Here is a 12,382-nt window from a genome sequence, read left to right on the forward strand (position 1 = left end):
CTTCAGTATTTGCCAAACCCGTAGGCCAATAGAATCCAAATCTAAATGCCTTCCCGACTAGGGTTCTCGACACAGCGTGGTTGTCGCAGGCCCTTTCATGAATTTCCTGGAGTAGTTCCTTTCCCTCTTGTGTAGTTATGCATTTCATGAGAACTCTTGATGCCGATCCACGCTTGTACAACTTGCTGCAGGCTTCTCTTTGTGAGCTGGTAGCTTGTAGCTAATGATATAGTCGATGATCTCCTCCTGCACACGTTTTAATAAATTGCATGCATTCGGGGGTTAGGGAAAAATAAAAGGTATGTAAGAGTACATCACCGAAAAATCCGAGCTTCGGTCCTTGTTCAATCAATCCATTGAATCTATCCCATGCTTGATCTATCCCTTCTTTTTCTCCTTGCGCGAAGTTGATCACTTGCTTCCGAATATGTTGAACCTTACTTAATGGAAAGAACCGCTCGCAAAATTTCTTCATCAAGTCATCCCAATTTCCTTTTAGCTCGAAGGATGCAAGTGCAAACCATCTTCTCGCTTCTTCTGCAAGTGAGTGTGGGAAAAGATTCCATCTAAACCAAGCTAGCGGAACTCCGTCTTGTTGTACCGTGTTGCATAGTATTGTGAACCACTTGATGTGTCTATATGGGTTGTCCGTCTGATCTCCTCTAAAGGGGTTTGCCGCCGCCATCTTGATGATTTGAGGCTTGATCTCGTACTCGGTGGCTCGCAACACCGAATCTGATTTTTGCATGTCGAAGTCCTCCGATCACGAGCTTGCATAATCCCTTAGTGATTTTTCTCCTTCCTCCACGTGTTGAATGAGAAGGGCCATCTAGACAATCAAAACAAAAACAAAAACAAAAATTATCTAGAGAAAAGGTTAGGTGTTAGTAACCAACAAAATTAATACAAAGTTAAACGTAGCAAAATCGCTTGTTCCCCCGGCAACAGCGCCATAAAAGCTTGTTGACACTCCTTAGAGCCCCAATTTACGTACCGCAAGCGCACGGATTGTGTAGCTTTTTCCTTAGAGTATTCCCCCAAGGTTTATCAATCCACGGAACAAGCGTTCTACTATGCTTAACTAAGCACTAGTGACGTTGGTAAAAGATCAATATTGAGTGATTGAGTGCGAAATAGATCTAATCTAACCAATCTAATCTAATCTAGACTAGTGAGCAATGATAGGTGTGTGCACAAGATATAAAGAGCATTTGTCCATAGGGTCTAGGATCATTCTACACATGATAGAAACATTGCAGAAAACTGTCTGCAAGATTTATCATGTTCCCGCCTCACCTGTCACAAGTCCATGTCACGATAGTTATGTTCCCTAGCTTTTTTAAAGGTTCTTTGGAATTTTGGATCCGGATATAAAGGCATACAAGCCATGTCAATTACTAATTTCTTCTACAGAGAGGAAAAATTGATCATCGATAAACAATTATTCTGGTGCAGAACTAAAGGCCAGGTACAAAACCCCAATGACTTTATGGCTAGAAACCCTCGTGTAATTTTTTCCATCTTCTTTGTTTCTTTCTTTGTCTCATAATTTGTTACTTCATAACTGTAAACACTTTTTTCTTTTTTTACCTTTTAATATATAATCAATAGGGGAATACCCCTCCTGTTTCATAAAAAAAAGAATCTCTATCTATTATTATCGATTAGTTCTTGATGGCGGTGACAAACATCAATACTCTGTCCGTGGACACTGTTGCCAAATGTTGACTGGCCGTGGGCCTGTTACATCAGCTGGTGCCCCGTTTGTACAAGTCAAAAAAGTTGTATAGTCCAGTCCATCACGCTCTGTCCTGTTAGCTTTTCACTTTGAAAATACAGTTACCTGGATTATTTTTTTTCTCAGCGACCAAGGCCGGAATGATGTTTATTATTTAACTGCTCCCTACGGAAAACATGCATGCAGTAGTTCCAGTCTTCCAGACGAGGAAACCACAAAACCGTCTAAGCTTCCAGAAGCGAGAAAAACTCGTAGAGTCGTAGTACACGTGAAGGAGAACTTTTCTTAGAAATAAAATATTAATTATTTGGATACGGACATTACTTGCTTTAGAAATAGTTGAGATAATTTCAAACGGATACGATAAATAGTCTATGTAAGGATTAAACTGTAAACATGCATAACTACTCTCTAGAAAATCACATGCACCCGGTACATTTTGAGGCAAGATAGATTTTACAAAGTTATTTACAGAAGGGTAAGTCCAATTTTTAACCCGAAACTCCTAAACCAGACATCCTGCACCCTTGAACTAACGAAACCGTGCAAATTACCCCCCTAAACCGAATCCACCCTGGTTTTCAGCCATGTCATCCGTCCACGTGGCACCGGTGGCTACGTCAGTTACCCTCTCCTCTCTCTTTCTCTCACAGAAAGGTGGGCCACCACCTCATTCTCTCTCCACTCCATTCTCTCTCAACCCAGCTCCTCACCCCTCCGCTCCCCTACATGACCTGTCCCCAGCTCCCGCTCGGCTCCACGCGGCCACGGCGGGGCGGCTGGCGCGCGACCGCAGACTCCCCAGCCCCAACCTCCTCCCTCCTGCCTCGCCACGCAGCGCCACCCCCTCCCGTTCGCGCGAGCGGCCGCAGCGGCGTGGACAGCAGGCACCGTGGGCGGAGCTCGGCGGCGGCCCCCGGCAGCCCTCCCTCTCCTCGGTGGCCGTGCTAGGAGCTCTAATCGGCGGCGGCGCTGGGAGCTTGAATGGTGGCCACTGCGCTGGGATAACGAATCGGCTGCGTCGACAACGAGGCGAGTGAAGCAGTGCCTTGCGGATGGAGGTGCTCCGGGTGAAGCAGAGGTGCGGTCCCGGGGTGGTGGAGCGAGGGCGGACCGAGGTGATGGCGGTGGTGCGAGAGTGGACCGCGGCGTGGTGGCATGCTTGATGGCGTCGAGCTCCCAGGCCTCGTCCCGCACCCTCTCTCCGGCCTCTCATGCACCCCCGTTCTGCTCCGGCCCGCCGGCGAGCAGGGGTGGGCGCGCGGCGGCCGCAACCCCGGCTCCCCCGCTCGTGCCGGCCGCGACGGCGCTCCGCGGCGTGCGGCCCGTGGGCGGCCGAGCTCTGCGCCGGCCCTGAGCTCCCTCTTCGTCGGTCATGGAGCTCGCGTCAACCGTGGAGGCGGGCCTCGCGGCGGGCCGGGGATTCAGCGGCGCCACCTCCCGCCTCGGCCGGCCCTCCTCAGCTCCTCCACCGCGCTCGCCGCGCCTGGCCGTCTGCGCCCACCTCGGCTCCTCCGCCGCGGGCGGGCAGCGGCGGCGGCGTGGGGCGAGGCGGGTGGTGAGAGAATGGGATGTGAGAAAGAGAGAGGAGGGGGTAGCTGACGTGGCCACTGGCGCCACGTGGATGGGTGACGTGGCTGAAAACGGGGGTGGATTCGATTTAGGGGGGATAATTTGCACGGTTTCGTTAGTTCAAAGGTGTAGGATGTCTGGTTTAGGAGTTTCGGATTTTCAATCGGACGATTGTGAAAGTTCAGGGTTGTAAATCGGACTTTACCCTTTACAGAATGCACCGGCTAGTGGTGATGTACTGTATCTTTTCTTTTCTGCCAATATGGTGAATGCTACCGATACGGTGAATGCTATTCTAGTTTATTTTATCAATTTTTTTAGATCAACCCAATGACACAACCTATAGATGACTTGCATTCCTAGTTCCAAGCGGTCGCTTGGCTATGACTTTCAAAATTTTGTGATTCGGACATGGCTTGGTGTGTGTGTGTGTCGGAATAGGTGAACGAAAGCTCTGCACAGCGGCCAATCTTTCGACGGGCACGAAGCATATGTTTGGACTTCAGGTATGGTTGGAACTTGGATCTTTTCTTGCACATGTGGTCTTGGAAAGAGAACTCCTTTCGATGCGCATGCATCCATTCTACGCATGCATTGATGCATATGCATAGAAAAAATGCAGAAAACTGGTTGCAAGATTTCCCCACCTCACCAGTCACAAGCTAGACTGGCAAGTGACTGAATAAATTTAAGCGCCCAGGATTCCCAGTCCCAGGTGCTTCGTTCGAGGAAGAAGCTAGAGTAGAAGAGTTTAAACTCAATACAGACATTCAGACATCCAGAGCAAAGCACCAATAAGAGCTCAAAACATGAGACGACGACCCCGAAAGACTTCCAACGACCCGCACGCTTCACTGGTCTCTCACCTGCTGCGCCAGGACCGGCCGGGAGATGTATTTGTAAGTGCAGGTTGGGTGTGAAATGCTTGTACTAGTATTTTCAAGGTACACATTCACAAACTGCACGTCAGTCGTCCATAGTCATCGATCGTCAAACGAGGCACATCACGTGATCTGATTAATCTACGGTAGACCCCAAGAAACTGTAATTAGTTTACTCTAAAAAACTGTAATTAGTCGAGCTCACAGACTAAAGACCCTGGATGTCTATTCTGGCGTTTGAAATTTATTTGGAAATATAAAAATTCGTGGTTACTCAAGACTCCACTATTAAATTACGTTAAAGGTTTTGCCGATAAATTTCATGGAGTCGATGATTCTTGTTCCTGACTTAAGGGCTGGGTTATTACAACTTGATGTATTTGGGGATGAAAAAAGTAAGATGGACAGTTCTTTTTTGAACGAACGGCACTCGACGAGTGCGTTTCTATTAATATAGCAGAAAAATACAAGACTACGGCCCTGGGAGGCCATAGGCAGGAAACAAAAAAAAAGAAAACAACAAACTCGTCCGGTTGGATTGGGACGTCAACACGGGTTACCGTTCAACTATACTGGCTGGTTGGATTGGGACATCAACACGGCCAAACTCTATTCACAACGACGACAGAGGAGAAAAGGCACAACCGCAGCTTCCACCTACCATCACACTCTTGCAGCTATCGAAACATCAGAAGTGTTCCAGCGTTGATAGAGGAGCAGAAGGGGCAGACACCACCACACCAGGAGGCCACTGCCGTGCAGGACCCAACGCCGCAGTGCTGCTGCACCCAAACCGACCGCCCGACGGCATGAAAAACACCAAGTCCGGAGCAACCCAACGCGCGGGGGCCTCGCCACATCCGCCATTGGACGCCACACTCACGTGCGCGGGGACCTCCAACCCGCCACTCAGCACGCCTTTCTCGTGTGCGGGGACCTCCAACCCGCCACACGGCACCACGCTCCGTACTCGTTTCAGGGATTGCCGTCGAGGCAGCAAGAAGAGGTGCCCCGCCCCCCCGGAACTGAACCAAGCCACCAGACCACCGCCGTGGTTCGAAATCATCACGTTGCTTTCCCCCTCGAACGAAGACGCCGCCCTCGAGCAAGAAGACCGAAGATATCACCCGCGCCGTCTTCCGACGTTGTACCGCACCGGAAGGGTTCAGCCGTGCTGAACACCCTCCGCGATCCGCTGCAGGCCAAGTCATCACTGATTGTCGTTGCCGCTAGCGCCGTCCTTCAAACGCTGTCCCGCACCGCACTGGAGACTGCCACGCAGCTCCAGGCACCGCGGAACGCTGCAAGCAGGCGAACAACAGTCGAGTGATGACCCCGGCCACCAACAGAAGAGCAGACATCTTGGCGTGAGGTAGGCAACCCCCTTCTCCGCACGCCCTCCGACAGATTTGTCACCACCGGTCGAAGCAAATCGCAAGCAGCAGGCCGGCCAAGTCGCCGAACGGTGTCTCTAGAGACGATGCCTCCAAGGAGGTCACGACGCCCACAGGCGCCGCCGTCGCTCGTCCAGGAGCTGGACCGGGTTTTCACCCAGTTTGGTCAGTGGGGATCTCTTTCTCTTCCCCCGCGTCGCCCCCCCCCCCCCCCCCCGCTCGGGCGACTCGGGCAGCGCCCCCCAAACCCTCACCGCCGCCACCCCCATCCCCCGCCTCTCCTCCTCGCCATCGCCGGAGGGAGCTGCCGGAAGTCCGCGTAGCTCCCTGGGAGGGCGGCGGCGGGGTCTCTTCGTGCCGCGCGCGCGTGGTTCGGCGGGGGACCATGCCCGGTGGTGGAGGCGCCCTGGGGTTGCCGGCGCCTGCGTCCCCGCGATGTGGCGGCCTCTCGGCCGCGGTGCCTGGCGTGCGAGGCCGGTGTGGGTGGCGCGCAAGGCGAGCAGAGGTCCTGCGCGGTGAGGGGATATGCGAAGAGGGAGGGCGCCGGCGCGGGTGGCGGCCGGTGGCCGCAGGGCGCTAGATCCGGCACGCACCTGCTGGATCCGGCTGCCTGCGGCTTTGGGCGCGCGAGGCAGGCGCCGTTGGCGCGGGCTCGGCTGTGGCCGCGCGCGGGTGTCGAGGAGGAGGCGCGGAGGAGGAGACACGGGATCGGCGGTGGCAGCACGCAGGCGTCGAGGAGGCGTGAGGCTGCGCGCGGGAGAAGCTGCGGTGCTCGGGGCCGGCCGTGACCGGTTCCGGCCCTCCGGCGGCCGGATTCGTGTGGCTGCGGCCTTGGCAACGGAGCTGTGTGTGGGGGAGGTGCGGTGGAGCTGCGACAGTGGCGTCCCTCGGTTGGGGCGATTGCAGTGATGGTGCCGGCTTGAGGCGACGAACACGTGCAGTGGGGTGCCGGCACTTCGGGCGAAAGCCCTCGTCAGATTCATTCTGGTGAAATGGCGGCGCCGCCTCCGGGCTCTCCTTGTTGAGGGCGTTATTTTGGAGTTGCAACCCTCCTGCACGAGGTCTCTGAACAGTTTGATTTGTGAACTCACAGCTTGGCTCAAGTTCATGCGGCCATCTACCTCTTCTTAAGGAAAACGGTCAAATATAGGCAGCTGATACAATTTTCTTGGACTTTGCTAAAGCATGCACATGTAGGCCACAAGTTTTCGGCATGCACTTTTTTTTCTATATATAAAAGCACCTCGCTGGATAAACGAAGTGTCCACTAGTCACAAATAATTTTAGCAATCGGATTTGGAATGGTCGGCCGTGATCTCATGCATGTTGCTCCTTTCTCCATCCTTCTCTTGTTGCAACCTCTGCGTGCTGCCGTCCCTCCAGGTTCTCGTTTCCTACCTCTGTTTTTCTTTCCTTCCCATCTGCGATCACGCCTCGCACCGCTGCATACCAAGTCTGAAATTTTTTTCTACCCATGTCTCGCTTTACCACTTTTTAATCATTTTTTCACTACTTGACAGCCTCGCTTCGCTGATGTTCCTTTTCCCTGCCTCCTCCTCCGTGCATTCTGCGTTTCGTGCTGCTGCTCTCTTGCGTGCTGCTCTCTTGTGCGCTGCTCCTGGTAATTTACGCCAAAACCTTACTTCCCAGCTCTATCTTCTACTCATAGCTTGGTTCACTTTGGCTTTTCCAACTTTTCTAAGAAACTGGCTTCAAACTAGAAGACTAAACATTTGTCGTTAAGCTTGATAATGAATCCACCAGGGCTTAGACAACGGAAAGAGATGAGAGGATTCAAGCTACACTGGCAAGTGGCAGGGGACTGAATAAATTAAAGCGCCCAGGATTCCCAGGTGCTTTGTTCACATGAAGAAGATGAGAAGAGTTCAAACTAACAATACACACATTCAGACATCCACATCAAGCAAAGCACCAAGCTCAAAACATGAGACCCGGAAAGCCTTCCAGAATCCCTGCGCGTTTCTTCTCATCACGCTTCACTGTTATACATGGCCAACGGGCCACCCGGGCACGGCACGGCAGGGCACGGCGGCGCTATCGTGCCGTGCCGTGTAGTGCTGTCGTGCCGGCATCCCGGCACAGGCACGGCCCTACGAGGGCGCTGGCGTGCCGTGCCCCTGGGCACGGGAGCACGGCAGCAGCGGCCGGAGGGGACGACGGCGGTGGCCGGGGAGGCAGGGACGACGGCGATGGTGGCAGCCGGGGAGGCGGGGACGACAGCAGCGGCCAGTGAGGTGGGGACGGCGGCGGCAGTCGGGGAGTCGGGGACGGAGGCGGCGCTGCTGGTGGATAGAGGAGAGAGGTGGGAGTGGATGTGGGCTTCTGTGTGTTTACATGGGTTGTGGGCTGTCTTTTTTCATGCCTTCTCGTCCCGGCCCATGAAGCGGGCCGTGCCTGTGCTCGGGCTGTGCCGCGAATGCGGCCCAGGCACGGCACGACGCCTAGCACGGGCCTGGCACTAGCCCACTCAGTCACGGGCCAGACCATTCTCGGGCCGTGCTTTTTCGGCCCGTGCTAGTGCTGGCCTGTCGGACTTGTCCATTTGGCCAACTATATTCACGGTCCACCATCAGCATATTCTTGTCTTTCAGTCTCACCTGCTGCGCTAGGACTGGGCGATGTATTTGAAAGTGCACAATACGAAAGTAACATACTACTACTAGATGTACATTTTTTAATAGTATAATAATATGCATTAATAAAAAGTTGTTGGTAAAAAACTTATCACAATAATTATTGAATGAAATATATATATGAGAAAATTCTTTCAGTGCCATCCAAATCTATACACACATATGTGCCATCCAAAATTAATATCTCCTTTCAATGCCATTGGTTTTTATTTTCTTTCCCACGTGTGCCATTGCCGTCCAGGCAATCCAGGCGAGATAGGCCCTGTTTGTTTCCGCTTATAAGCGGATTCTCGGTGGAGAAAAGCAAAAAGCCCACCCAAATGCTTCACTTTTTTTCGCTTATAGCAAACGCCTATTATGTGGGAATCCTTGATACAACGTAAAACTCGATTTTTCCCATCGCGTCTCCAACATCACGCACGGGAGAAGCGGCCCGCTTTTCCTCCCGATACCCCTCCCCCTCCCGTTACCCCCGGTGCGCCGCCCCCGCCCCCGCCTCTCTACCGCACTCTCCTCCCCTGCTGCTGCCGCGCCGCCGCCCGCCATCCCCTGCTGTCGCGCCGCCACCCGCCCTCCCCTGCTGCTGCCACATCCTGCCGTCGCGCCGCCGCACGCCATCCCCTATTGCTGCCGCAACACCGCCCGCCGTCCCCTGCTGCTGCCGCTCCCCGCCGCGGCCCACCCTCCACTACTGCTGCTGCGCGGGACCTTGAGCCGGCACCGGAGCTCCACAACAAGGAGGAGGCTTGAGCGGTGCAGCAGGCGGCTGCGTGAACCGTGAAGAGATAAGGATGCGTTAGGGAAAAAAAAGATTCGGAGCTCCATGGTGAGAGACAGTTGAAAGAGCTAGAGTAGAAAAAAAAAGAGAAGAAATATTTAACTTTAATAGTAATTGACCTAATAGTAATATAATTATGTAATCAAGATTGTAAAAAATTATAAGAATTATTGAATTCTGCTCGTATTTAGCAAACAAATGAGATATCATCAGCCTCAAGTGTATTTCAGACTTTATACCACTCAGCTCAGAGAACGGCTCAAAATAATCAGGATTGCCAAACACCCAGCTTATTCAGACAGCCGATTCTCCAGACAGCTAGCTTATCTCAAAATCCTGATTCTCAGAAAAGCGAAGTCCAGAAAAGCGGAAACAGGGCCATAGTATACGTTGGCGGCCATCCAGGCGAGCCAGGAAAGGAGCTCATGCCTCGTGGCACCTGAGCGGCGGGCTGCAGTTGGCGGCGTCGGGTCAAGAACGGCGCTCTTCATGCATGAGCTCGCGGTGGACCTGATCAAGCAAGAGAACATGACTAAATGTTCAATGTCAAATAGAAACCCAAAAATAAATCCCAAAAGAACACGAAAGAGTAAATTTCATCAGCGGTCTTTAACCTTGTCTCGAGTTCTTATCTCGGTCCTGGTACTCTTAAAATGCACGTAATAGTCCTTAAACTTGTACCATGTTCCTATTCTGGTCCTTAAACTTGTCCCGAGTTCTCATCACGGTCCTCATACTCTCAAAATGCATATGATGGTCCGTAAACTTATCACACGTTCTTATCCTAGTCCTTAAACTTGTCCTAAACTATGATTCAGATCCATATGCTTCTAAAATACTTTGTTTATTTAGAAAGAAAACTTGTGCATATCGTTTCAATTTGTTTGGATTTTAAATCAAGTTTGATTCCCACTCAAAGTGGATTCAAAATTTATGGGTAAATTATCACAGATTGAATGTGAAATATCAAAATCTCTAAATAACAACTATTTGATTTTTTTCAAAAAAAGATTTTTTTGTGATCTTCTTAGGATTTTTTAGAGGAAATGATACATAATTTCAATATTATTTTAAACTCTAAAATAAAATCAACTATTTAATAAATATATTAAAACAACAACTCTAGAAATCATCATATATTGTATCCAAGATTATTGTTTCATAATTTTTTTAGAGAAAATTCCCGACACTCCCACAGTTGCTAATTCCTTTATTGGCCTTGCATGTTGAAAATTCCCTATTTGACACTATTCCAAACTTTCATTCCTAGTATGACATCTCCGTTAAGTCTGTTAGCAAGGTCCGTTAACATTTGAGTGTAGGTTGTCAGTTTTACATGAATGGATGGAAATACCCTTGGTTACACAATAGGAAAAGCTTGTGCTATTACTCCCCTCCCGTGGTTCCCTTTCCCCACCCGAAACCCTAGATCGGGGTCACGCGTAAGGCTGGACGAAAAACTTGTAACTCGCTAGCTGCTCGACTCGCTCGACTCGAGCTCGACTCGTTTTATAATGAGCCAGCTCGAGCTGGCTCGCGAGCTGCCCGCGAACCATAACGAGCCAAGATAAATAATAAATATTATATGAATTAGTGGAAACGATCAACAAATAATGATTGATCATGGTCATGGATGATAGCATACTTATATTTTTCATTGTAAAATTCACATTATTTTATTTATTTCACTTTAAATATGCATGTGATGTGTTTTTTTTACAGATTTGCGGTTATCATCTCTATGTAAATATTTTTATACTCTAGCTCGCGAGCCAAACGAGCTAGCTCGAGCCACTAACGAGCCGAGCCGAGCTAGCTTTCTGATTCGTTTGTATAACGAGCTATAACGAGCTGAGCCACTAACAAGCCGAGCTGGCTTGATATCCAGCCCTAGTCACGCGCACCCCACCTGAAACCCTAGATCGGGGTCACGCACACCAGGTGGCTCTGCGACGGCTCTGTGGCACTGGGCGTTGCCGCGGGGGAGCGGAGGAGCGGCTCGCGCGCGGCTGGGCGGGCTCACGTGTGGCGGCGCGGGCTCATGCGGGGCCGTGTGAGCTGCAAGCCGGCGGGGGAGTAGAGGAGCGGCTCGCGCGCGACGGGGCGGGCGCGCGCGAGGCCGCGACCTCCAGTGCGGAGGGGCATCTCGCGCACAGCGGTGCGGCTCCATACTATATTGTCATGCGTATATTACATTCCATACTATATTATCATGCATATATGAATGCTAAAATAATACCAGAATATTAACAAAAACATGTGATAACAACAATGATGCCGAAATAATGCCAAAATATTGGCCCTGCTATGCAGATATAACTTCTGATAACAAAACACATTAATTTGATTTGGGGGCAAAATGGTCTTTTCATTTACCAATTAACACCATTTGTGCCTCAGATGGATGAAATGTCATATTGGGAATGAAAGTTTGGTGAGTAGTGCCAAATAGGAAATTTTCAACTTTCGAGAGCCAAGAAAGGAATTAGCAACTTTGGGAGTTTCGAATAGAGATTTTTTTTTATTTTTTTTAATTAATTTTGAGTGAGATTAGAACTTGATTTGAAATTCTAAAATTTTGAAACAATTCATAAATTTTTTTCTAAATATTTTGGAAGTATAATGACTTGTTTAAGAGCGTAGGATAAGTTTACGGACTATTATATGTATTTTGAGAATACGAGGACAAGAATCAGAACTCGACATAAGATTAAGGACCGGGATGAGAGCGTGTAACAAATTTAAGAACAATTATGCACATTTCAGGAGTATCAGGATCGGAATGAAAGCACGGGATAAGTTTAAGAACCGCTGGTGAAATTTACTCAACACGAAATATATAGCGTGACAAATTACATAGACAGATTTGCCGAGTTGAGGGCCACGCTCCCCGTGAGCGCGACGGCTGCGGTTGGTCTGAATCTCTCGGGTCAGCCAAAGCTCACCTACCCGGCCGTCGCCCACGCCCTCGTGCGGGCTTCAGCTCGGCGGCGTGTCACAAGCTATAGTCCCTGTCACGATAGTTCTGTTCGCTTTGGCTTTTCCAACTTTTCTAAACAGACTCGCTTCAAGCTAGAAGACTAAACATTTGTCGTTAAGCTTGATGATGAATCCACCAGGGCTCAGACGAAGACAGATAGAGATGAGAGGAAGCAGCCTTCTTCGCTGACCCCTCGTCTAACGTGATTCAAGATTTCAAGCTAGACTGGCAAGGGACTGAATAAATTAAGGCCTTGTTTAGTTCCCACCCCATAAACCCTGTAAATGCAAAAAAACCGTCACATCGAATGTTTCGACACATGAATGGAGTACTAAATGAAGTCTATTTACAAAATTTTTTGCATAGATGGGCTGTAAATCGCGAG

Source organism: Panicum virgatum, chromosome 3K, assembly GCF_016808335.1.
Source record: "Panicum virgatum strain AP13 chromosome 3K, P.virgatum_v5, whole genome shotgun sequence".
Taxonomy (NCBI): domain Eukaryota; kingdom Viridiplantae; phylum Streptophyta; class Magnoliopsida; order Poales; family Poaceae; genus Panicum; species Panicum virgatum.